The sequence below is a fragment of the Ovis aries genome, chromosome 2 (genome assembly GCF_016772045.2).
Source record: "Ovis aries strain OAR_USU_Benz2616 breed Rambouillet chromosome 2, ARS-UI_Ramb_v3.0, whole genome shotgun sequence".
Taxonomy (NCBI): Eukaryota; Metazoa; Chordata; class Mammalia; order Artiodactyla; family Bovidae; genus Ovis; species Ovis aries.
The window spans coordinates 155,425,745-155,450,948 of NC_056055.1; the positions used below are offsets into that span (position 1 = coordinate 155,425,745).

Consider the following 25,204-nt stretch of genomic DNA (forward strand, 5'->3'; position numbering starts at 1 on the left):
TTTTATCTTCCTTTTTGACAGAAAGTATCCTGATTTGCTCAATCAATCCCACTGTATGAAACCAATCTCCTATCTCCTCTGCCATCTTCTCCCCACTACACACGATTTCTGAAATTCAGCATAGGGTGCCACACCAACCCTCTGTGGCCAGCTTCCTGTCATCCTATCCTGCTCTGGCCTGCAGTTCTGGACTATCCTGCCAGTTCTGGACTATTCTTCAGTTCAGTTCAGTCACTAAGTCATGTCTGACTCTTTGCTACCCCGTGGACTGCCACACACCAGGCCTCCCTGTCCATCACCAACTCCCAGAGTTTATTCACACTCATGTCCATTGAGTTGGTGATGCCATCCAACTATCTCATCCTCTGTCGTCCCCTTCTCCTCCTGCCTTCAATCTTTACCAGAATCAGGGTCTTTTCAAATTAGTCACTTCTTCACATCAGGTAGCCAAAGTATTACAATTTCAGCTTCAGCATCAGTCCTTCCAATGAATATTCAGGATTGATTTCCATTATGATGGACTGGTTGGATCTCCTTGCAGTCCAAGAGATGCTTAAGAGTCTTTTCCAACACAACAGTTCAAAAGCATCAATTCTTCGGCACTAAGCCTTCTTTATAGTCCAACTTTCACATCAATACATGACTACTGGAAAAAACATTACTTTGACTAGATGGACCTTTGTTGGCAAAGCAATGTCTCTGCTTTTTAATATGCTGTCTAGGTTGGTCACAACTTTTCTTCCAAGGAGCAAGCGTCTTTTAATTTCATGGCTGCAGTGATCTTGGAGCCCCCCAAAATTAAGTCTGTCACTGTTTCCCCTGTTTTCCCATCTATTTGCCATGAAGTGATAGGACCAGATGCTGTGATCTTAGTTTCTGAATGTTCAGGGTGTTTGTTTTTTTTTTTTTTTTTAACCATTAGGTTATGATGATAAGCAACTTGCATTGCCATAAGCATCTGTAGAGGGCACATAATAAATATGAGAATAAGCATCTTTGGAATAATGTGTCTGTGACATATCTGGATTAGCTAGGTGGTCAAGATTGTGTGTGATTTTGTTATTGCATGCTTTTCTCTTTGTGTGTGACAATACATGTAACCATGTGAGAGACAGTGTCTGTGCAGAGTCCACTAGGAAGAAGGAGGTGCAAGCCCCTCCTCACAAGTGGCTGCCAGAGCCACTCTCAGGAAGCTGGGGTAGACCAGGAAGGACCTGAAGCCTGTGGGTGCATATGCATTGAGCAGAGGTGAGGAAAAATGACCCCATAACCCCATAAAGGTCAGGACAAAACAGGCTGGTGGGTGAGGGGTGCTGTCTCACCCAGGCAGAGAGTGAGCCTGGGACAGGAGCATCAGGGTGCAGTGTCCCAATGATTTCAAGGGCTGAGCTTGCCAAATGCTTGTCCTGGAAACCAGCCGGAGTGCCTCTCTGCCTCCAAAAGGAAACCTCAGCCAGCCCTGTCAGGCCAGGTTGGGGCTGAAGTTCCACCCCTTTGTCCACCAGCCAATCAGGAGTTCCCTTCCTCCTGTCCATCTGATGTGAGGTCCTAAAGCCCCAAGCTGGTGGTTAGGGGACAAGTATGTGGAACAAGTGATGAGCTCCTAAGGGCACAGTCTGGAGCAGATGGCAGTGCCTCCTGTCCCTTGGGGAAGAGCTGTGTGAGGCTGGCAGTCTGGGAAGACCTTGGGAGGCTGGCAGAGATGAAGTGGGGCCAGGATGTCCTGGCCCAGTCCCAGGCCGGGGCTGGTGGTGCTAGGCCAGGGACTGGATGTAGAGGTGACCCTGAGGCTACAGGGAGGTAGTTTGGCTCCACTAGGCATAGAACTCCTCTTGCTTGTCAGGCTTCTTGTATGTGACGCTTGCCTGATTGGGCTCCTCCAATGTGTAGGTGCCCTCGTCCTTCTTCATGCCATAGATGAGCAGTATGACCAGGAAGGCAGCAAAGAGGGCACTTTCAACCCAGCCCATGATCACAGCTACGAGCACCTTCTTCCGCTCCAGGATGCTCTTCTGGGAAAGCTGAGCTGCCAAGCTGCCTGAGTCGACAGCACTCTCCAGGAGGCCAGGGCCTGGGCAGGCACCCTTGGGCAACTTCCTGGGTAGAGGTGATGGCTTGGCTGTGGCCCCATCCACAGCCACCACCTCATTGGCTGTATCTGGCTGTGTGGTCTCTTCCTCTGACAGCTCAAAGTCCCCACTGGATCCCCCACTCACTGGCTTATCCTGTATGGTGGTCACAAAGGACTCTGGAGTTGGGGTCTGAGCCACGTCTGTGGGTCCATGGGCGGTGGTCCCCAGGGGCAGAGTGCTCTTCTCAGAGATGTCAGGCTTCTGGGTGGTAGCCGGTCTAGGAAGGGCCCTTGGCCTGGAAGTAGCTGTGCTGATCAGCCTGGGAATTGGGGGCCTCTGTGTCCAAGACAGCCACTATGGTGGGAGGTGAGGGCACCGCTGGGGTGGTGGCATAGGCTGTGGCTGCTGTGGTCAGTGAAAGAGGCAGAAGCCTACTTAGGCCAGTGGTCCTTACAACAGAGGTGGTGGCCGCAGACGGGGGTGCCGCAGAGATGCTGGGGATGGCAGTGGCCCCTGTGGCGGGCACTGTGGCCACTGCTGGGGCCCCTGTGGTGGTGTCAGTGGTGGAAGCCCTAGGAGTTGAGATGGTGGTGGTTCTCTGGCTGGGCTCTTCTGGCACCTCTGTCACCAGTGAGGGGCTGGTGGCTGGCTTCGGGGTGAGGCACACAGAGAGAGCTCAGCAAACGGGGTGCCCACAGGCTGTATGTCCATGGTGGGCAGCACCACGGGTGTGGTGGACATTGCCAGGGCGACATCTGGGCTGAACCGCATGGCTGTCTCAATGCCTGACTGCTGCTCAAAGTAGCCGGAGCCGGACCAGGAGTAGAAGTCGTCCAGCTTATCAACAGGGAAGGAGTCATCATCCCCCGAGTCCTCAAGGTCCACAGGCCTCTCGAAATTCTCACTGCGCCAGCGCTGGGCTCCCGTGGCGTGCTTCACCAGCAGCAGCAGCAGCAGCAGCAGCAGTGGAGGCAGGAGCAGCCTGCGGGCCCCTGGCATCAGCGGGTGGGGGGCCCCTGGCATCAGCGGGTGGGCGGCCCCTGCATGGGGCAGCGGCCCTGGCTTCATGGTGGCGGTGGCGGCATGGCCCAGCGCGCTCTTGATCAGGGCTCGGCTCAGAGCTATTTCACTTTTTCACTCTCCTCTCCTCTTTTACATTCATCAGGAGGCTCTTTAGTTCTTCTTTGCTTTCTGCCATAAGGGTGGTGTCATCTGCCTATCTGAGGTTATTTATATTTTTCCCAGAACTCTTGATTCCAGCTTGTGCTCCATCCAGGCCAGCATTTCTCATGATGTACTCTGCATAGAAGTTAAATAAGCAGGGTGACAATGTACAGCCTTGACGTACTCCTTTCTCTAATTGGAACTGGTCTGTTGTTCCATGTCCAGTTCTAACCATTGTTTCCTGAGATTTCTTAAGAGGCAGGTCAGGTGATCTGGTATTCTCATCTTTTAAAGAATTTTCCACAGTTTGTTGTGACCCACACAGTCAAAGGCTTTGGCATTGTCAATAAAGCAGAAGTAGATGTTTTCCTGGAACTCTCTTGCTTTCTCGATGATCCAACAGATCTTGGCAATTTGATCTCTGGTTCCTCTGCCTTTTCTAAATCCAGTTTGAACTTCACAGTTCACATATTGCTGAAGCCTGGCTTGGAGAATTTTGAGCATTAGTTTTGCTGGCGTGTGAGATGAGTGCAATTGGTAGTTTGAGCATTCTTTGGCATTGCCTTTCTTTGGGATTTCTTTGGAAACTTGACCTTTTCCAGTCCTGTGGCCCCCTTAATTTACTGAGGATCCAATATCCTGCCCTAAACCAGCTCCTGCATAGAAACCTACTCATCCCACTTGGACTCTCCTCATACATTGATATCCTGAAGATTTGACTTGGCTATGAAACCTTAAACAGGCTGGCCCCCATGTGAAAGCACCCTTCCCCTCACTCAGGCGCTATCCATTCTTGATCGCTTTCCTATGGGTATGATGTTTCCTTAGTGCTGTTCACATTCTGAGCTGCTATTCCAGTTCACCTTCTGGGGGATTGCCATCTAGACTTACACACCTCTTGATATCCCATACAAGTGCTCCTTGCTATGATGCCTTTCTTTTCACCCTGTTTGGGCTCTGATGCTCATGTGGTTGCTTGTCCTGTACCTTACAGGTTCTGATACCCAGTACTGAGTAGGACCCCCTTCTCATCTTGCATGGCTTCTGACTGTCTGACCACAGTTCTCCTATGTTCAGCTGTACCTAATGGCTTTTGGACCAAATGTTCAGGAAGAGAAAGGAAAGAACAGGAAAGGAGAAAGAGAAAAAAAAAAAGCCTTTGCTTTACTTTGAATGCTGTCATTTTGACCACTCCCAAAAAGCTCATTCAAAAGTTGCCTCTTCTTTTGAAACTTTCAGACATTTAAACTAATTCCTCAAAGCTGCTTAATCATCAAAAGCTCCCTTAGTACTAGAATTCCTCTATCAGCCCTTGAAAAATACAGCTTTTAAAAATGCTATATGTGTGTGTTAAAGAGGCAGATCATTTGATCATGCTACATTTTCTAACATACAAGGTGTTTCTTGAGTATGATTTTGCTTTCCTCAACTAGAAAGTAAAATCCAGTGGCAGGGAATATGTCTAACTCATTTGCAATCATAGGATCTGGCGCTGGTTTCTGGCATGTGTTCAGCTCTAATATGTATTTAGTGAATGAGTTAACTGAATTAGTTTGGTGTGTTCTGTCCCAAACAATGAACAGCCACTCCAGGTACTCAATGTTAAAAGGAAAACTGCCCCAGTAATCACATGGTTGCCACAGTCTGGGTGTCAAATGGACAACAGCAGTGAGATGAAGACTGGAATACTTACTTTATTCAAAGACTGTGGCTGTGACACAGTATGGACCTTTTTCATGAACAGTCTTGGGAAACTCAGATAGCCACTAAAAGTGATGATACTAAGTCATCTGACGTTTTGTATACTGAGTATAATAAAACATGTGAGTGGGAAATATAAGTCACAATAATGATCACAATAATTGTACAAAAGGATGACTATAAATACAATATGGGCAATGTGAAGTCTATTCACATATTTAAGGTGGCAGCAAACTAAAACTTTCATCATTATAATTTCATAAAGGTAAAAAGAATAATCTACCAGTAGTTTAGGTTGCCATTTTTAAGCATAGTGAAAATAGGTACCTTGTGTTACTTGACTTTCTTTCTCTAATAGTGCTCTTTGTAAGACACAAATATTTCTTGCATATATAAAAAAATGAATACGCTTTACTAAGTAGGCCCTATCTGTGTCTATCATCCCTATTATCAAGAATAAATATGAAAATATGATAGATTAGTATCCCCAGTCAGTTTCTCCCAAAAAGTATGTGCTACGGCCAGGCTACGGCTGTAACATACACATCTCACGTTTACCTCCTGTCTCCCAGCCTCCTGTTTTGGGGCTGCAGTTTTGTGACACAGTCTATTAAACACACAGTTGAAGCAATTTACTTGTTAAAATCACTCACAGCTGAACTGACTCTCAGATGACTGAAACTGTTTATGAAAGGCACTAAATGTCTTTTCTTTTTAAAGTTATTATGTTGTTTTGGAATTGTACATGACAAAAATTTTACTGTAAAATGAACATTTTCCCACATATCCAAATTGTTAATTCTTCTACCAATAAACTTTTATTTATTACTTAAATTCCAGGTATATGACAGCTTCTCATTCAAATTCAGCTTTTTTTGTTTATTTGTTTCTGATTGAGTATTTACGTTAGGATAGAAAACAATAAAAAAAAAAACCTTGATTCTGATATGTTGCTCAGTCTTATCTTTTCTTATCTGATCTTGACTATAATGAGAGGTTATAACAAAATATTGAAAAAATGTTCCTCCAAGTGTTATTTGATGTTGCACAATTTTTTTTATTTTCAAAGGGAGTAAACATTTAAAGGTCTTATTTCATACTACACCTCCTGAATTCTTGGGATGGGGTTGTCCAATTTTTCCTTACTCCCCAATGATACTCTCATCATTATTTATCCACCACCCTGTGGGTTTATTTGAAGTCCACACCATCTGTCTCAGATACCCACTTAATCATTCCCTTCTTCCCACTTGTCCCCCATCCCACCACAATGCATATCAATTTTGGGTTCCCTAAAATCTTACCACTGTAGGACTCACATTCATTTTCCTTTCTATTCCAGAGTCCACTTAAATCATCTGGTCTTGAGATGCATTTGGCATGAACTTCTAGGTGCCTTAAATGCAGACATACCCATTCTAGCTGACTACTCATTAATAGTACAGTACACATTAATTGGTCCTCAAGTTTACATTCATTGAACAAGGTACACGGCAGCCTTCCATATGTATGCTTGTCCTTAGAATCTCAATCTTCTTACCAGTGCCCCCTCACTTCTCTACACATATTTCATTGTCCTCTGCCCTCTCAAGGAACACAAGTAAGGAATATCACGAAGGACACCACTTTGGTGTCAGAGATCCTTGTACAGATTCTGACTTTCCAATGTATACACTACTGGTAACAGATAAATGATAATAGGATAAGAAAAATAACTTCTGGAATTTCAGCAAGTCTCTAAACTAAGCCAACAAGTGATAGGTGAATCCAAAAAAAAAAAAAAAGCTGCTGGAAAGATATCAGAACTGATACTGTGACTCTAAATCTCTATCACCTACCTCCTGCCTCTGTAAGAGGAGATTAGAAAGTTCAAAGAGTCAATGATGTAAGGGAATTCAAAGTCACTAGGTATGTGGTGGGATTTCCTACTTCTCAGTTAAAGGAGAAAATATTTTGCACTTATCAAGCCAAAGTACAGGGATCCCAAGAGATTTCTTTTCAGAGATTGTGACTATTTTTTAGAGATCAGTACCTCTCTCTTATATAGATATTTATTGACAGCAAATCTGTAACCCGAAATAATGCATGCTGAGGTTTGACAGAAAACAGCAAAATTCTGTAAAGCAATTATCCTTCAATAAAAAAAAATTAATTTTAAAATATGAAAGTTACTTGGGGAATTGTGACCTGATTTCCTTGATGATTAGAGATATATGAGGTAGGAACTCTCCTAGAAGAGTCTGTAAAGGCCTGGGTGGAGAGAAGTATCAGTGGGTGAAGAAGTACCTTCTTGTGGTAAGGAGCCTCAGTTTCCAAGTGGACAGAGTAAAAGGTAGCTGGGTTCAAGTCCTCTCAATTAGGTTCTACTCTGTGGGGCTGTCTGCTGAGGCAGGAAGCCCCAGAAGCAAGTTTTTGGGTGTTTTGTTGTCTGAAGCAGAATCCTACACTGGGGAGAGAGACAGAAAGATGTCAGCTAGGAGTTCTTGGTCCATGCTGGCAACTGTTCAGTGACAAAGTTTCCAAAATGCCCCTCACTAAAAATGGAAACATGGATGTCTACCACACTGGCGAATATGATGACCACCTACTTTTACCCTGAAACTAGGTTACACCATTACTACTTGGAAATGTGACCTTTGTACTAGTTGAAAATACCCAGAAGATGAGGATAAACCAATCATCCAAAAACTGGGAGGAGAAATCTGGCAGCAAGGTTAGAGGAAATTATGGAAGAAAGCCATTTCCAGTAGTTTAGTCCAAGCAAATGTATCTTCCCTGAGTTTCCTTAATTCTAAAATGGGAATAGTGCCACTTACTTTTACAGCCTAATTGGAGAACTGGAAAGGACGACTAAAAGCTGAGAGCTTTAAGCACCAAGTATAGTCAAATATACCCAATAGTTTCTCAATAAATTGAAGTAAAAAAAAAAAAAAAACAACACACAAAAACAGGACACTTCAAATTTAAATTTAACAATGTCAGCTCTCTCTTAGCTACCACTAAATTCCAGCTACTTCAGCTTTTTCTGATCTTTTTTATAGAGCACATTATAGTATTCTCAACATGGAACTATTTCTAATTTTCATTTTTTTTTCCTTATTCTGCTCCAGGCTAACTGTTCCGCCGGAAGAAAAGATGACAAAAATGCCAGCTTAGCCCAATGCAGATCCATACCTCTGTCATCATGTCAGTTTCCCTCTGAAAACCTGTAACAGCTCTCTTCATGATTACAAAATCAAAGTCAAGCTTTTCCCCTATCACATCCTCTATATACCACCAGAATATATATCATTTAATTTATAAATATGCTCAACAAATATTTATTGACTGCCCACCATACAGCAAAATCTCTAAGAACTGGGGATACAGCTGTGAATAAAATATGAAAAGATGTCTGCACTCAATGAACTTATGCTCCAGTGTTTGAAGCAAATAATAAAGAAAATAAATAAGCAAAACATGCTCTATATTAAGTAGCCAGTAGTATATAAAAAAAATAAAGCAGAGAAAGAAGATGGATGATTTCATAGGTATATAATTTTATATAATGTGGCCAAGGAAGATCCCAGAAAGAAAGTGACATTTGATTAAAGACCTGAAGGTAAGGAAACAAACCATAAGCATATTCAGGGAACAAACATTTCAGACAGAGGGAATACAAAGTTCTAAAGCCCTGAAGTTGGAGTATTATTCATGTGTTCCAGGGTTCACTGTACCTACAAATGAGAAGGTACGTAAATACTAACACAGGATGTGGGAGAAGAAATGGGAAGCTAGATCACATGGAGCTAGATAGGACATTGAAAGGACTTTGATTTTTTTTCACTGCAAAGCATTGAAGAGATTTAAACAAAGTAGCAGCAAAAAGTAGCGTAAATTTTAACAGGATCACTTTGACCATTATATTTAATAAGAGACTATAGGGTAAACCAAAGGAAATGCAAAAATCAAAACAAAGCGGAACAAACGAAAAACACTTAGTAGATTATTACAATAATTCAGGTGAAAATATTGGTGACTTTGACTAAGACGGCAGTAATGTAAATGATGAGAAGAGCTCATGTTTGGAAACTGCTGATGTGTCAGACATGGGTTGCAAGAAAGGGAGCTCAAATGAGACTCCAAGGTTTAACAGCATTTCCTAAGATGACAGACTTCGTGAAAGTCGGCGGTTTTTTGGCAATTATCAGGTGCTGAGTTTGGGACATGTTTGGTTTTAGATGAGTGTTACATATTCGACTGAAAATATCACTATTAGATATTCAGTTCTGGATGTCAGAGGAGAAGCATAGATTGGAAGTTGAGAGGATATTTAATATGAAAAGACTAAGGAAACTGCCAGGGGAGTGAGTGAGAGAAAATAGACCATCTCCAAGGACATGTCTTCAGGACATTCCTACGTGTAGAGGTTAGAGAGGGAAAAACAAGCGCTAGTAAATAACAAAGAGAAAGACTAACCACAGAGGTAAGAGAAAATTAGGACAGCATAATGTCTTAAAAGGGCTTCGCTGGTGGCTCAGATGGTAAAGAATCTGCCTGTAATGTGGGAGATCTGGGTTTGACTCTGGCAAGAACATCAGTGCTGGTATTATGAAGAATAACGTTAACTCAAGTGTGTTTAGGACAAAATGGAGATGGGGAGAGGTTTAAGACATGAGCATAGACAGTTCTTTCAAGACTTAGACAATCCCTTCAACTAGAAGAGAAGTGGACATATCTATGAGGAGAAGTGTTGTCTTAAGAGGTATTTTGTTTATATGTTTTGTTTTTAAGGAAGAATAAACAGTTTGTTCACATGCTAGGAATAACCCAAGAGAGAAAAAAAGGATTGATGACTGAAGGGGTGAACAGAGTTGTTGGAACAATGCACTTGAGTAAGTAAGAGGGGAGGGCATCTAGAGTGCAGTGGATGGGCTGACTGTCATTAACCCACAATAATAGGAGAGAAGACAGAGAACCGGGCTGCGAATGCAAGTAAGGGAGTAGATGCAATGGGGGGACTAGCGGAGACGTTCTTCTATTTCCTTCTATTTTCTCAGTTAAAAAGACATAAGCTGATAGTGAGGACTGAAGAAGAGTTACTGAAGGTGTGAAAGAAGTGCTGGAACATGAAATAATAAATCACAAAGTGGAAGAGACAACAGACACGGTAAGTTTTATATAATTGACGGACAGCATCAGGGGCCTCCTTAAGTGTAGTCAGCATGATGATTTGTGTAATCCTTAGAGTATCTCACTATTGGATTAGATCATTTGCTTCAGCACATATTATAGTCATTCTATTTTGTCCATCTCCTCTTCCTCCCTTGGAATTTTTCTGTTTTCCTTCTTATCTGTATGAAATCGTCTGTACACATCTGTATGTAATTATTCAAGGGCTAACCCATGGCTCATGTTTTCTGTGAAGCTTTTTGTAAGGTACCTATCGGGTCTTTTCCATGTGACATTCATAGATGTTCTCTGCTGGGTGACAGCACATAATAGTAGTTCTATTGCCTCAATTCAGATGTCAGCTGCATGACCTTGGAGAAGTTCCTTCACCTCTTGGGTATGTTTCTAAATCCAGAAGACAAACACAATAAAACATACAGTATACTTCATGGAACTTTTACTGAGAATTCTATGAGAGAATGCAGTTAAACTACTTAATATAATGTTTGCAAGGTAATAAAAATAAAATATTGACTACTAACTACATTCACTATTATTATAGAATTTATTAATTCATGTATATTAATTAATTCATGGATGAAAATATCTTTCCCTAACCAATATGTTAATAAGCTCATAAGGGTAGAGATGGAGAGCTATATTTGCTTATGTAATTTCTCACAAAATACTGATCAGAAAGGAGGTTCTGGATAGGTGTTTATGAAGCTGAATTTTACTTACTAACTTACATTGCAAATTTTAACTTTATCTAACTTAGTACAATGATAAAATACTTACTTTATACTGGATCCTCCCACTCAAATTTCTTAGAATACCATCTTAGAAAGTTATCTCATTAAGCAGAATCAGATAACTTCCTATGACATTTTAGTGACAACGACTCTGTCTATACTTTTTCACTACCAAGAAAGAAAAAGACAAATAAGGAAAAATACCTTTCCTCAAGGGAAAAATAGACCAAGAGACATTAAATGCAATAAATAAAGGTATACGGGAAATGCATTTGTACACACATTTCCTTACCTTAAAATTATAATCATTACATATGTTTCATATAGTTCAAGTTGAACTTGGAGTATACATAATGAAATCTATTTTTGAGGCTGTTTTCAATATGTTTTACTATAATGAAGTTATATAGAAATTAAGATATTAAGCATTTAAATTCAAAGACCAAACACAAATTGTCTTATTTATATGGCAACTGTCATGTAGAAAATAGATTTCTATAGGAGATTTTTCAAGGTCATGAAAATATCGATTACAATTTATTATGTGGATTTTAGACCTGTTAACATCTCCATGTCAATGAAACTCTCTTACTATCATGGTTAAATTATATTAACTATGAAATCAAATTTTTCCTCAGCAAAATAACATTGTAAGTTGGCATTAGAACAATTTAGCCTCCCTTTAAGGGACTAATATACGTACAGAAAATATCTGTCCATGGAAAAATAGGAATATTTTAAAACAGAAGCCATTATTCATTTTGCATAGGATTTTTCTAATAATAGCAGAACTATATACTTTCTTTTTTTGGTACTTCCTTAAGTTGAATCAATATGCAAGTGTTTAAGAAACTATCTTTTCTTTTTAAATCACATTCTTTTCATGTAGTAAGAAAAAACTACATATTTTAATGAGAAAATTGACTTGTAATTTTAAAAATATTAGAATCTCAAATTTTTCTTAATTTATATTTTACTCAATTTTGCTAACATTATACAGATAAAATCTAGCAACAATTTCACAAAGAAGAAATATAAAGTGAGAATACTTATTGGATTTCTAATCTTAGTTACATATCTTTTCCCTTTACTTTAAAAATTACTATAACTTTCATATGCTGGCAGAAACTCTGCCTCTAAAGATAAGTTTCTGCAACACCTGGTTTTATCTAATATGTATGTGTTAATTTCGCTACCTATATTAAAAGTGTTATGTATGCCTTCATATGTGTGAAAGAGTGTATGTGTGTATGGGATTCTGTGTGTGAAATCAGCTATACCATCCATCTCCTGGTCACTAAGATTTGAAACCATGGAGTCATCCTTGGCTTCTGTTTTCTTTCGCCTTATATTCAGTCAGTCACCAGTTTGGAAATATCAGAATATACTTGGGATCATCTCTACTTATAGTTTCTGTCTCTCCTCATCTACTTCAGGTTTAAAACGCATGCACACACACGAGACTAAAACTTAATTACATGTTCATGTCTCCTGAAGCTTTCCTGAATTTGGTCTTCATCATTAATGTTTCTAACGTAACTGCTATCACCAACTTCCTATCTCATCATATCTATGAGTATAATAGCCAACAAGGAATTCTTTGCTAAATTCAAGCTTCTCCTATTTATAATGTCTGCTATATAAAACTTCAGATATGTCTCTTCCTAAAGTATTATTTTATTCACGGCATATTTCTTTTCTAACACCTCCAAGTTGCCTACTATGACATATCTAAAAAGCAGAGGTTATATTTTTAAGATTCTTCATCATCTCCTCTAGGCCTATAATGCAGAATGGCTGGTTACAATTTCCATTCTAGTTTTACAAAGCCTCATACAGTTTCAGTCTAGACTATACCACCTTCTTCCATTTAATCATCCAAAATTTCTGCTTTTTAAAAATTGGTTTTCTCATTTCCTGTTAAAATTTTATTTTTTTCAAAACAAAAACTATCTAATTTTATTGATATGAGCTTTAATTTATAATGAAGTTTTAAAAATACACATTCTGCCCCAAATCATGGAAAATCCATATGTAGAAAACTATATAAATATATGTATATGTATATATGTGTGCATATATATACACACATAAGAAAACATCAACAGCCATGAAAGTAGGTAAGTACAAAAACCCTTTTAGTACTAAATTACATTATAAATATGTAAATAAAAATACAATTACCATGCTAGATTTAGAATATAATAATTAAATTCTCTGCTTTCTCAATCAGAATTTGTAAAACAAAACAAAAAATTGTATTTGGCAAGCTTAAATAGATAAACTCTTAAGAGTAAAAATGACATAATATCCAGATATGAAGCTAAGCCTGCTTATAATCTTTATTTTTAATAAGAAGTTTCACATCTTTGTTCTAATCAGAACTGGCTTGATCCTCAATATGCTTTTCTTCCTTCCCAGAAAGTTATCTACTTTCTATCTAATGCAGTTCCACACACATCTACCCTGTACAGCCTGACTCCAAATACACCTTCTTACAAAGCTTTCCTTCATGTCACCTCCACACAATGGTTCTTTAAAACTCATAATTCCATGAATTGGGTTGGCTAAAATGTTCATTTGGGTATTTTATGGAAACTCCAAATGAAATTTTTGGCCAACCCAATACTTCACTTTTTAATACATTTTCTATCATGTATGTATAACATTATCTAATGGAGAACTGTATCATTTCATTTTCATGGTTACACAATTAGATCTTTATAAGTGCAAATATCTAAAATAATTTTAATAATTTGCTTTATACATAGGTGAGGCTCTGAATGAAAGCTGAAAATTCTAACTGCAAATTCTGGGAAGAAAGCATCTATCTTTAAAAAAGTGTTCAAAGATCAAAGCTGGAAGTCTTACACTTCTGGATTTCAAAACTTATTACAAAGCTACTAATCAAAAAAATCTAGCACTGGCATAAAAACGCATAGCCCAAGAGAATATAAAAAGAGGGCCCAGAAGTAACCCCTTACAGATATAGTCAAATGGTTTCTGATAAGAGTGCCAAAACTACACAGTGGGGACAGAACTCTTCAAGAACTTTTGGTAAAACTGTATATATACATGCTGAAAAAATGAAGTTGGACCCTTACCTTATATCACATACAAAAACTTAAGTAGATCAAAGACCTAATAATAGGACCTAAAATTCTTCTTCTTACAAAGCATAGTGGAAAAGATTCGTGACATTAGATTTGGCAATACTTTTTATATATGACCTCAAAGGTACAGACAAAATATAAAAATAAACTGGACTATCTAAAAATAACTTTTGTTTTTAATCAGATGATAAAATCAACAGAGTGAAGAACTATAGATGGAGGGACTATGAACAAACTATATATCTGATAAAGGGTTAATATCCAAAATATATAAAGAATTCATAGAAGTCAAGGACAAAAATGACAACAAAATCTCAATTAAAACATGGAGAAAGAACTTGAATAGACATGCCTCTAAAAAAGATACACAATTGGCCAAAAACCACATAAGAAGTTTAACATCACTAATCGCACAAGTCAAATCTACAACGAGATACCATTTCACACCTATTAGCATAGTTACTATATACATACATACATATATATATATATATATTTAATGTTGGCAAATATGTGGAGAAAGTGGAACCCTTGTGCATTGGGATGTCACATGCTACAGTCCCAAGGTTCTGATCAAGATGATGACGTAAGAGGACATGAAGCTTATCTCCCACTTTGAATATATCAAAAACACATCTACATGTGGAACAGTTCTCACTGAAAACTAACTGAGGACTGCCAGATGAACTCCTGTACAATGAAGTTTATAAAAATGAGGAAGGGAATAAAAGCAATTAGTTTGGGAACTGTGCCCCTGAAATGGGACTCAGAGGAAAATGGAGATGGGGGAGTGGGGACAGCCACGCTGAGGAGCAAACAGTTCAAACCACATCCTGGGCACCCCAGTCCTGGGGTCCAATGTGAGAGAGACAAGCCTCCTTGGCTGGTTGGAGGACTTGGGACTAACAGAAGGACTGTGGGGATCCCAGACCCTACTCATAGGGAGCACACACATTGATTTACCCCTGAGGCAGGGAGGAGAGAGGTCTTCTCTAACAGATGTTGAGTTTCTTGAGACTGCCCCACAGCACACCTCAGCCCAAGATGGACAAAAGTTTTGGCCCCACTCACTCCACATCACAGAGCAGGACTGGATCTGGGGCAGCCATGAAGAGGGAGAAGATCTGACTGTGGGACACAGATGTGACTTTGTCCTAGGGTTTAGCATCAGTGGGGAGGCAGTAACATTGCTGTTGAAGATTACTCAAACAGTGCAATAAAAGCAACCCAGATCTCTGATGGCAGCCACTAAACTGCAGATCACCTGCCCCATGCACACTGAGAGTCCACAAGGCCCCACTCACCCTGCAGAACAGTTCTATAATAAGGTGGCAACAGTGGAGGCTGAGGGCAGTTGTAATGGACAAGAGGAACTTGGATCCAAGGCTGCATCTGAGCAGAGCCATGGTCACCTGTACAAGCAGTGAACCAGAACTTTATCTGCAGCCAAACCAAGCTCAATGTCTACATGAGCTCCACTTGTTTCTGTACCCTCACTCTCTGAGGCAAGGAACCAGTACAGGGAAAGGGGGAAATACATACTTAAAGGAAACTCATCCCTCAGGGTTTCAGACCTCACCCTTTACAGAGTGGTGATAGCCACTGAGCAAAGAAGTCCCAGCTCATACCAGTGCCAGCTCTAGCCTACCTATCTCCAGGCCCACATCAATTCCAGCTCTCATATCAGAGGCATTTGGCATACGTAGATTGCATAGGGATGCTCTCACACAAGAGCCCACCATCAAGATCACAATCAGTAAATATTTACCCTAAGTTTAAAGAGGCAGGGAAAGTTAAGCAAAATGAAAAGGCAGAGGAACTACTGTCAATTGAAAGAATGAGAAAACCTTTGAAAAAAAATAATGAAACAGAAATAATTTACCAGATGAAAATTCAAAACATTGGTAATAAAAATGTTGTAAGATTAGGAGGAAAATGATGCATACAGTGAGCACTTTAAGAAAGAACTAGAAGGAATAAATAGCAGACTAAGTGATACAGAAGAGCACATAAGTGATCTGGGAGACAGAATACAGAATTCACTTAATCAGAACAGCAAAAAGAAAATAGATTTATAAAAATTGAAAACAATTTAAGAGACCTCTAAGAAATAGAAAACAATTTAGAAGATCTCAAATATTAAGTATAGCAATATTCACATTACAAGGGTTCCAGAAGAGAGACAGAGAAATGTATCAAAAATGTACTTGAGGAAACTATGGCTGAAAACTTTCAAACCTGAAGAAAAAAAAAAGGGGAGGAGGGAAATATATCCAGATATAGAAAACACAGAGGGCTCCAAACAAGATAAACCCAAACAAACGCACACCAAGATACATCATAATTAAAATGGCAAAAGTTAAAGAGAGAATTCTAAAGGCAGCAAAAAAAAAAAAGCAAAAAATTACATACATGGGAACCTCCCTAAGGCTGTTGCCTGATTTCCCTGCAAAATCTTTGCAGGACAGATGGCAGTAGCGTAATATACTCAGAATGCTGAAAGGGAAAAACCTGTGACATAGGATATTTTACCAAGCAAGATTAAATGACTACCAGTTTGAAACAAGTAGGTATAATTATGGGTCAACAAATATGAACCCCATGGTAATCATAAATTGAAAATCTATAATAGGACTTCCCTGGTGGCTCAGATGGTAAAGAGTCTGTCTACAATGCAGGAGACCTGGGTTCAATCCCTGGGTCGGGAAGATACACTGGAGAAGGACATGGCAATCCACTCCAGGACTATTGCCTGGAAAATCCCATGGACAGAGGAGCCTGGTAGGCTACAGTCCATGGGGTCGCAAAGAGTCGGACACGACTGAGTGACGTGACTTGACTTGACTTGACTTCACTTCACTTCATAATAGACACACAGAAACTGAAAAGAAAGGAACACAAGCATGCTATCAAAGAAAATCAAACCACAAAAGAAGAAAAAAAAAATAAATGAACAGAAAAGTACATAAACAACTGGAAAAAATTCGTAAAATGGCAATAAGTACATACCTATCAATTAATATTTTAAATGCCAATGGGCTAAATTCTTCTACCAAAGACATAGGGTAAGGGTAGTTGACTGGATTAAAAAAAATATGATCTTTTTATATGCTGCCTACAAAAGATTTACTTTAGAGCTAAAGACAGACTGAAAGTGAGAGGATGGAAAAATATCTGATGCAAATGGAAACAGCAGGAAAGCAAGGGTAGCAATCCTCATTTTCAGACAAAATATTAATAGACTTTAAAACAAAGACAATAACAAAAGACAGAGAAGGATATTTTATAATGATACAGGAATCAATACAAGAAGAGGTTATTACATTGGTTAATACATAAAATAGGAGCACTAAATATATAAAGCAAATAGTAACAGGCATGAAAGAAAAATGAAAATACTAAAATAATAGTAGGGGACTTTAACACCCAATGTACGTCAATGAACAGATCATTCAGACAGAAAGTCAATAAGGCAACAAAAGCTTTAAGTGACACATTAAAATTTTTGGAATAGATATCCACAGAAGATATCCAGAGAAGGCAATGCACCCCACTCCAGTACTCTTGCCTGGAAAATCCCACGGACGGAGGAGCCTGGTAGGCTGCAGTCCATGGGGTCGCTGAGAGTTGGACACGACTCAGTGACTTCCCTTTCACTTTTCACTTTCATGCATTGGAGAAGGGAATGGAACCCACTCCAGTGTTCTTGCCTGGAGAATCCCAGGGACGGGGGAGCCTGGTGGGCTGCCGTCTATGGCTCGCACAGAGTCGGACACGACTGAAGCAACTTAGCAGCTTAGCAGATATCCGCAGAAATTACATTCAAAAACAGAATATACATTCTTTTTAACTACACGTGGAACATTCTCCAGAATATGTCATATGCTAGCCACAAAACAAGTCCAAACAAATTTAAGAGAAAAGAAATTATATGAAGAATTTTTCTAATTACAATAGTATGAAACTAAAAATCAATTACAAAAAGAAAAATGGTCAAGAACAAACATGCAGGGACTAACAACATAATGAAGTCTATTTATGACAAATTCCACTAATATCATACTCAAAGAAGAAAAGTTGAAAACTATTAGACTTAATAAATGAATTCATCAAATTCTATGATACAAGATTAATATATAGAATTTCTGTTATTTTTCTGTATATTTATAATAAAATATCATAAAGAGAAAGCAAAAAGATATCTCATATAAAATCACACTTAAAAATACTTATGAATAAACTTAACCAAGGAGGTGAAAGATCTATATTCTGAAAACATACACAATTTTGAAGAAGGAAATTGAATATAAAAACACAGAAAAATGGGAAGATGTCTTATGCTGCTGGATTAGAAGAATTACTACTATTAAAATGGCCATAGTACATAAAGTAATCTATAACAATCCTTATCAAAATATGCATGAAATTTTTCACAGAACTGGAACAAATAATCCTAAAATTCATATGTAACTGCAAAATATTCCAAACTGCTAAAACAATCTTGAGAAAAAGAATAAAGCTGGAGATAGCATACTCCCTGACTTCAGTCTATACAAAAGCTACAGGATTCAAAACGGCATAGTATTGGCATAAAAACAGACACATAGATCAATGGAACCAAAAAGAGATCCCAGAAATAGACTCACACACCTATGGGCAATTAATCTGACAAAGCAGGCCAGAATACATTCATACAATGGAGAAAAGACAGTTTCTTCAATAAGTGGAGCTGGGAAAACTAGACAGCTACATATAAAACAATGAGATCAGAACATTTACTCACATCATATAAAAAAAATCAAGCTGAAAATAGATTAAAGACCTAAATATGAGACCTGAAACCATAAAACTCCTAAAAGATAATATAGAACATCTTTTGACTTAAATCATACAATTTTCTGCTAAGCAAAGGAGACAAAACAAAAATAAACAAATGGGACCAAATTAAACTTCAAAACTTTTGCACAGCAAAGAGAACTATTAACAAAATGAACAGACAACATACTGAATGGGAGAAAATACATGAAATGCTAATATCCAAAAGACAGAAACAGCTCATAGGACTCAAAATCAAGAAATAAACAACCCAATCAAAAATGGGCCAAAGACCTGAACAGATGTTTTTCCAAAGAAGACATACAGATGACTAACAGCACATGAAAAATACGTTCAACATCACTAACCATTAGTGAAATGCTAATTGAAACAACAATAAGGTATTTATTGTCACACACCTGTCAGAGTGACCATCATCAAAAAATCTACAAATAACAAATGCTGGAGAGGATGTGGGGAAAAGGAAACCCTTTAGCCTTTTTGGTGGGAATATACATTTGTGCAGCTACTATGAAAAACAATATGGAGGTTCCTCAGAAAATGAAAAATAGAACTATCAAAATTCTACTCTTGGATATATAGCTTGACAAAAGGAAAAACATAACTTTGAAAAGATATGTGTATCTCAATGTTCATAGCAGTACTATTCACAACAGACAAAATATAGGAAAAAATAATGTAAACATTCTATATATATGCATATAAATATATACATGAAATTCTGCCATTTCTAGCAACATGAATGGACTTAGAGAAGATTATGCTTAGTGAAAAAAGTCAGAGAAACACAAATACTATATGATATCACTTAGAGTGATAGTGAAAGTCACTCAGTAGTGTCTGATGCTTTGTGACCCCATGGACTATATAGTCCATGGACTTCTCTAGGCCAGAATACTGGAGTGGGTAGCCTTTCCCTTCTCCAGGGGATCTTCCCAACCTAGGGATCAAATCCAGGTCTCCCGCATTGCAGGTGGATTCTTTACCAGCTGAGCCACAAGGGAAACCCTGCTATCACTTATATGTGGAATCTAAAAAATAATGGAAATGAATGTATGTAGAAAATAGAAAAGACTAGAAACCCAAACTAGTTTTTACTAGTGAGGAGAAGGAAGAGAGAAGGGGCCCACTAGGGGTATGAAATAAAGAGAACTACTGTGTATAAAACACATAGGCAGCAAGGCTATACTATATACCATAGGGAATTATGGTCATTATCTTGTAATAATTTTCAATGGAACATAACCTATAAAAATACTGAATCATTCTGCTGTGTAACAGAAACTAATATGATATTGTAAATCAACTATGTTTCAAAAAATAATAAAACAACTACCAAAACCTGGGATCGAACCAGGGATTTTCAGGTCTTTAGACTAAGGCTTTCACAACCAAGCTACCTCAGCTACTTCTGGAGAACTTTTTCCACATACCTACAATGAGATATTTGCTTCACTGTAACAAAAAATTCAGTATATAGGTCCAGTTTGAGGTAGGGGTTAAATAAATATTACAGAGGTGATGAGACGAGACTGGCCTCTGTTTCTAAGCTAGAAGTGATCAATAATTTTACTTTCCTCACTTTTCTTTTGCTTTTTAACTGCCTTACAATTTGTTTTTCTCATTTAAAAATAAGTCATGGACTTTTTTCATGCCAACAAAATTTAATAAAAACAAGACAATATAGTACAACTTCTATAGGAAACAGCGTGGTGCATCCTCAAACAGAATTGGAATATGAACCAGCTTTTCTATTCAGAGTATATTCAAAAGAATTGAAAACAGTATTTCAAAGAGAGATTTGCACAGCTGGCTTTCCTCATAGTAGGATAATTCACAGTAGCCAAAAGGTAGAAGCAAACCAAGTGTCCTTAACAGATTAATGGATAAACCAAAGTGGTATATACATATAATGGGATATTATTTACCTTAAAAAAAGTTAGGAATTTCTGACACGCTGCAATATGGATGGACCTTGAGGACATTATGCTATGTCAGTCAAAGGCCAAACGATGTATGATTTCAACTATATATGAAGCGCACCCAAATTCAGAGAGACAGAGATTAGAATGGCGATTGCCAGTGTCCAGGGATAGTGGAGAATATAGAGCTGTTTAATGGGTACAGAGTTTCTATTCTGCATGACAAAAAGAGTTCTGGAGATTGGCCCCACAACAGTGTGACTATATTTGTAGGCTAGTGAAAAATTTTGGATTATTCCTCTTGGGTTAATAAACCAGGACTGCAAATTAAACTGACAAAAGAATAACTTGGGAAAAGGCATCTAAGTTTCACTTTGACGTTAATGTTTTAGTTTTTATGTATATGGAGGTCTTTTATAAGGTAAAAGACCACTGAAAAAAAGTGGTTAGACTTCGAGACCTAAGATGTCATTTTAACAAAGGGAAAAAAGACAAAGGAAAAAGTATTTGAGCTTGAAGGGATGAGAAAACATGGGAAGACAAATATATGGGGGGAACTAATGGAAGATGAGGGTTATTTAATAAGGCTGAGTTTGTGCAGAGTCATCTCAGTGCCATCTCCATCATGAGTGATAAAAGTTGGTGTTCCCTTTCTTGTTCAAGAGACAGGGGCGCCACACTGTCACAAGGGAAACCTGCCTTTCTTTGGGGCAGATGAGGGTGACAAGAGAGCTTTTCCTATGTCTCTTTTTCCTCAATTGCCTTTAGCTCAAAATAATCTTCATGCCAAAGTGGTATATTTAAATATGGCACATCTGACTGCCTTCATAATTAATACTATTGAACTACATATTTAAAAATAGTTAAGATGGTCAACTTTATGTTTTATATATTTTACTATAATTTTTAAAGATTCAAAGTGTGTCAGAAAATTAAATAAGGAAACTGTTAAGGGGTAGTTCAAGTGTAAATGGAATTATGCAGCACGCTTTTTGCCTACAGTAGTACACAAATGTGTCCCTGAAAATATACCTAGATATGTTTTACTCAATTTTCTTACTTGAAAGAAAAGTTATTTCTTACTTGAAAGGAAAGTAACAGTACTTGTCATCTCTAACTTCTTCTAATATAAAAATATATGTACACATATTTACATGCATATACAAACACACAGAGTACTTACACACTACTTCTAATTGGGGAAGTGAAATTAATTCTACACATGAACACATTACATAAATCAAAGTAATAGAGAAATTATTATTATCTTCACAGGCAAAATTTTTGATAGCATATGAAAGTTGCAGCAATTCTCAAATTGAAAAGATATGGAAAGGAGATAAGAAATCCAATTAATATTCTCATTTCTATGTCTCCTTGCGCAATCAATGCTACATTTATTGTATTTTAATTCATAGGAAAGGCAATCCATAGAAATGGACAGCTATGAGATTGACCACATAAAAAATATATACTATGGTTCACTTCTGTGTGATAAAGTACATAAAGTCTTTGTTCTTTGAGAGCATCTTATTCAGAATTTGTATGCTACAGCTTCTTTGCACTAACAATGCAAGTGTGCTAGACTCTTTTTTTTTATCAGCTTGCAAGTAGGCATACATAAGAAGCAGCTATTTGGTCTGAGATATAAATAGCTGAAATAAATTTCCTATTTTCTCATTTTTCCCCTGATGAAATATATTTAAATGCCAGCTGCATTACAACCTTCAAATAACCAACTATCAGAACTTAAAGTGCTATTAAATGTCTGGATACAAGTAAATGCTAAAGAACCTTAACATTTTGCTTTAATTGCCTACAGCTATTTTATAAATATTCACCCAATAATTACTGTTAATTTCTTATTCAAAAAGAATGGCAGAGTAAAGTGAGAAGCCAGTTGCTTAAAAAGTTTCCTTGAATAGTCAAAAAAAAAAAAAAAAAAAGGCTAGGGTATGAAAGAATTCTATAGAATGGTAATGAATATAAAAATTATACTAGGAACTCAGCACAATTTTATCCTTCATCGTTTTTGATGTGTCCATACAATATTATAATTTATTGTTTATGTAAATATATTCTTTTTACTTCTTACAGTCAGTGATATTATACCCATTTTCTTGTTCTCAAGGCTAAGCCTATATTAGCTAAATGACAGGGACTGGTGGGTTAATTAATTGATTACTTGAGCCTCTTGAAAAAGGTGAAAAAGGACAGTGAAAAAGCTGGCTGGCTTAAAATTCAACATTCAAAAAATGAAGATCATGGTATGTGGTCCCATTCAGTACAGTTCAGTTGCTCAGTCATGTCTGACTCTTTGCAACCCCATGGACTGCAGCATGCCAGGCCTCCCTGTCCATCACCAACTTCCAGACTTCACTCAAACTCATGTCCATTGAGTCAGTGATGCCATCCAGCCATCTCATCCTCTGCCATCCCCTTCTCCTCCTGCCCTCAATCCCTCCCAGCAACAAGGTCTTTTCCAATGAGTCAAATCATCACATGAGGTGGCTAAAGCAGTTTCAGCTTTAGCATCAGTCCTTCCAATGAACACCCAGGACTGATCTCCTTTAGGATGGACAGGTTGGACCTCCTTGCACCAAGGAACTCTCAAGAGTCTTCTCCAGCACCACAGTTCAAAAGCATCATTTCTACAGTGCTCAGCTTTCTTCACAGTCCAACTTTCACATTCATACATGACCACTGGAAAAACCATAGCCTTGACTAGATGGACCTTTGTTGGCAAAATAATATCTCTGTTTTTCAATATGCTATCTAAGTTGGTCATAATTTTCCTTCCAAGGAGTAAATGTCTTTTAATTTCATGGCTGCAGTCACCATCTGCAGTGATTTTGGAGCCCCCCAAAATAAAGTCTTCCACTGTTTCCACTGTTTCCCCATCTATTTCCCATGAAGTGATAGGACCAGATCCCATGATCTTCATTTTCTGAATGTTGAGCTTTAAGCCAACTTTTTCACTTTCCTCTTTCACTTTCATCAAGAGGTTTTTGAGTTCCTCTTCACTTTCTGCCATAAGGGTGGTGTCATCTGCATATATGAGATTATTGATATTTTCTCCCAGCAATCTTGATTCCAGCTTGTGCTTCTTCCAGCCCAGCGTTTCTCATGATGTACTCTGCATATAAGTTAAATAAGCAGGGTAACAATATACAGCCTTGATGTACTCCTTTTCCTATTTAGAACCAGTCTGTTGTTCCATGTCCAGTTCTAACTGTTGCTTCCTGACCTGCATATAGTTTCTCAAGAGGCAGGTCAGGTGGTCTGTATTCCCATCTCTTTCAGAATTTTCCACAGTTTATTGTGATCCACACAGTCAAAGGCTTTGGAATAGTCAATAAAGCAGAAATAGATGTTTTTCTGCAACTCTCTTGCTTTTTCCATGAACCAGTGAATGTTGCCAATTTGATCTCTGGTTCCTCTGCCTTTTCTAAAGCTAGCTTGAACATCTGGAAGTTCACAGTTCACATATTGCTGAAGCCTGGCTTGGAGAATTTTGAGCATTACTTTACTAGAGTGTGAGATGAGTGCAATTGTGCAGTAGCTTGAGCATTCTTTGGCATTGCCTCTCTTTGGGATTGGAATGAAAACTGACCTTTTCCAGTCCTGTGGCCACTACTGAGTCTTCAAAATTTGTTGGCATATTGAGTGCAGCACTTTCACAGCATCATCTGTCAGGATTTGAAATAGCTCAACTGGAATTCCATCACCTCTATTACTACACAGCAAATAGATGGGGGAAAAAATGGAAACAGTGACAGACTTTATTTTCTTGGGCTCCAAAATCACTTCAGCCATGAAGCATGGTCACTTTAGCCATGAAATTAAAAGATGCTTGCTCCTTGGAAGAAAAGCAATGACATACCCAGACAGATATTAAAACGCAGAAACATCACCCTGCTGACAAAGGTCCATACAGTTAAAGATATGGTTTTTTCAGTAGTCATGTATGGATGTGAGAGTTGGACCATAAAGAAGGCTGAGCACTGAGCAATTGATTCTTTTTAACTGTGGTGCCGAAGAAGACTCTTAAAGAGTCTCTTGGACAGCAAGGAGATGAAACCAGTCAATCCTAAAGGAAATCAACCCTGCATATTCATTGGAAGGACTGTTGCTGAAGTTGAATCTCCAATACTTTGGCCACCTGATACAAAGAGGCTGAGGCTGGAAAAGATTGAGGGCAGGAGGAGAAGGGGGCGACAGAAGGTGGGATAGTTGGATGGCATCATCGACTCAATAGACATGAGTTTGAGCAAACTCTGGGAAATAGTGAAGGACTGTTAAGCCTGGCATGCTGCAGTCCATGGAGTTGCAAAGAGTCAGACATGACTGAACGACAGAACCACCACCACCTGAGTTCATCAGTGAGTGGAAATTGAGGCTCACAAAACTAACGGCTTAAACCCAAGATCCAATTAGAAGCCATAGAGTCAGATCTTAAACCTATGTTCTTTGGGTCCATACCTAGAGATTTT

General features: G+C 38.4%; 1 protein-coding gene and 1 pseudogene across 7 annotated transcripts in view; both read right to left on the reverse strand.

Moving 5' to 3' along the window:
- The window catches only part of GALNT13 (polypeptide N-acetylgalactosaminyltransferase 13), a 652,766-nt gene that overhangs the window by 328,158 nt on the left and 299,404 nt on the right, over positions 1-25,204 (reverse strand). The window lies entirely within an intron of this gene.
- On the reverse strand, positions 699-23,444 carry LOC101115858 (syndecan-3-like; annotated as a pseudogene).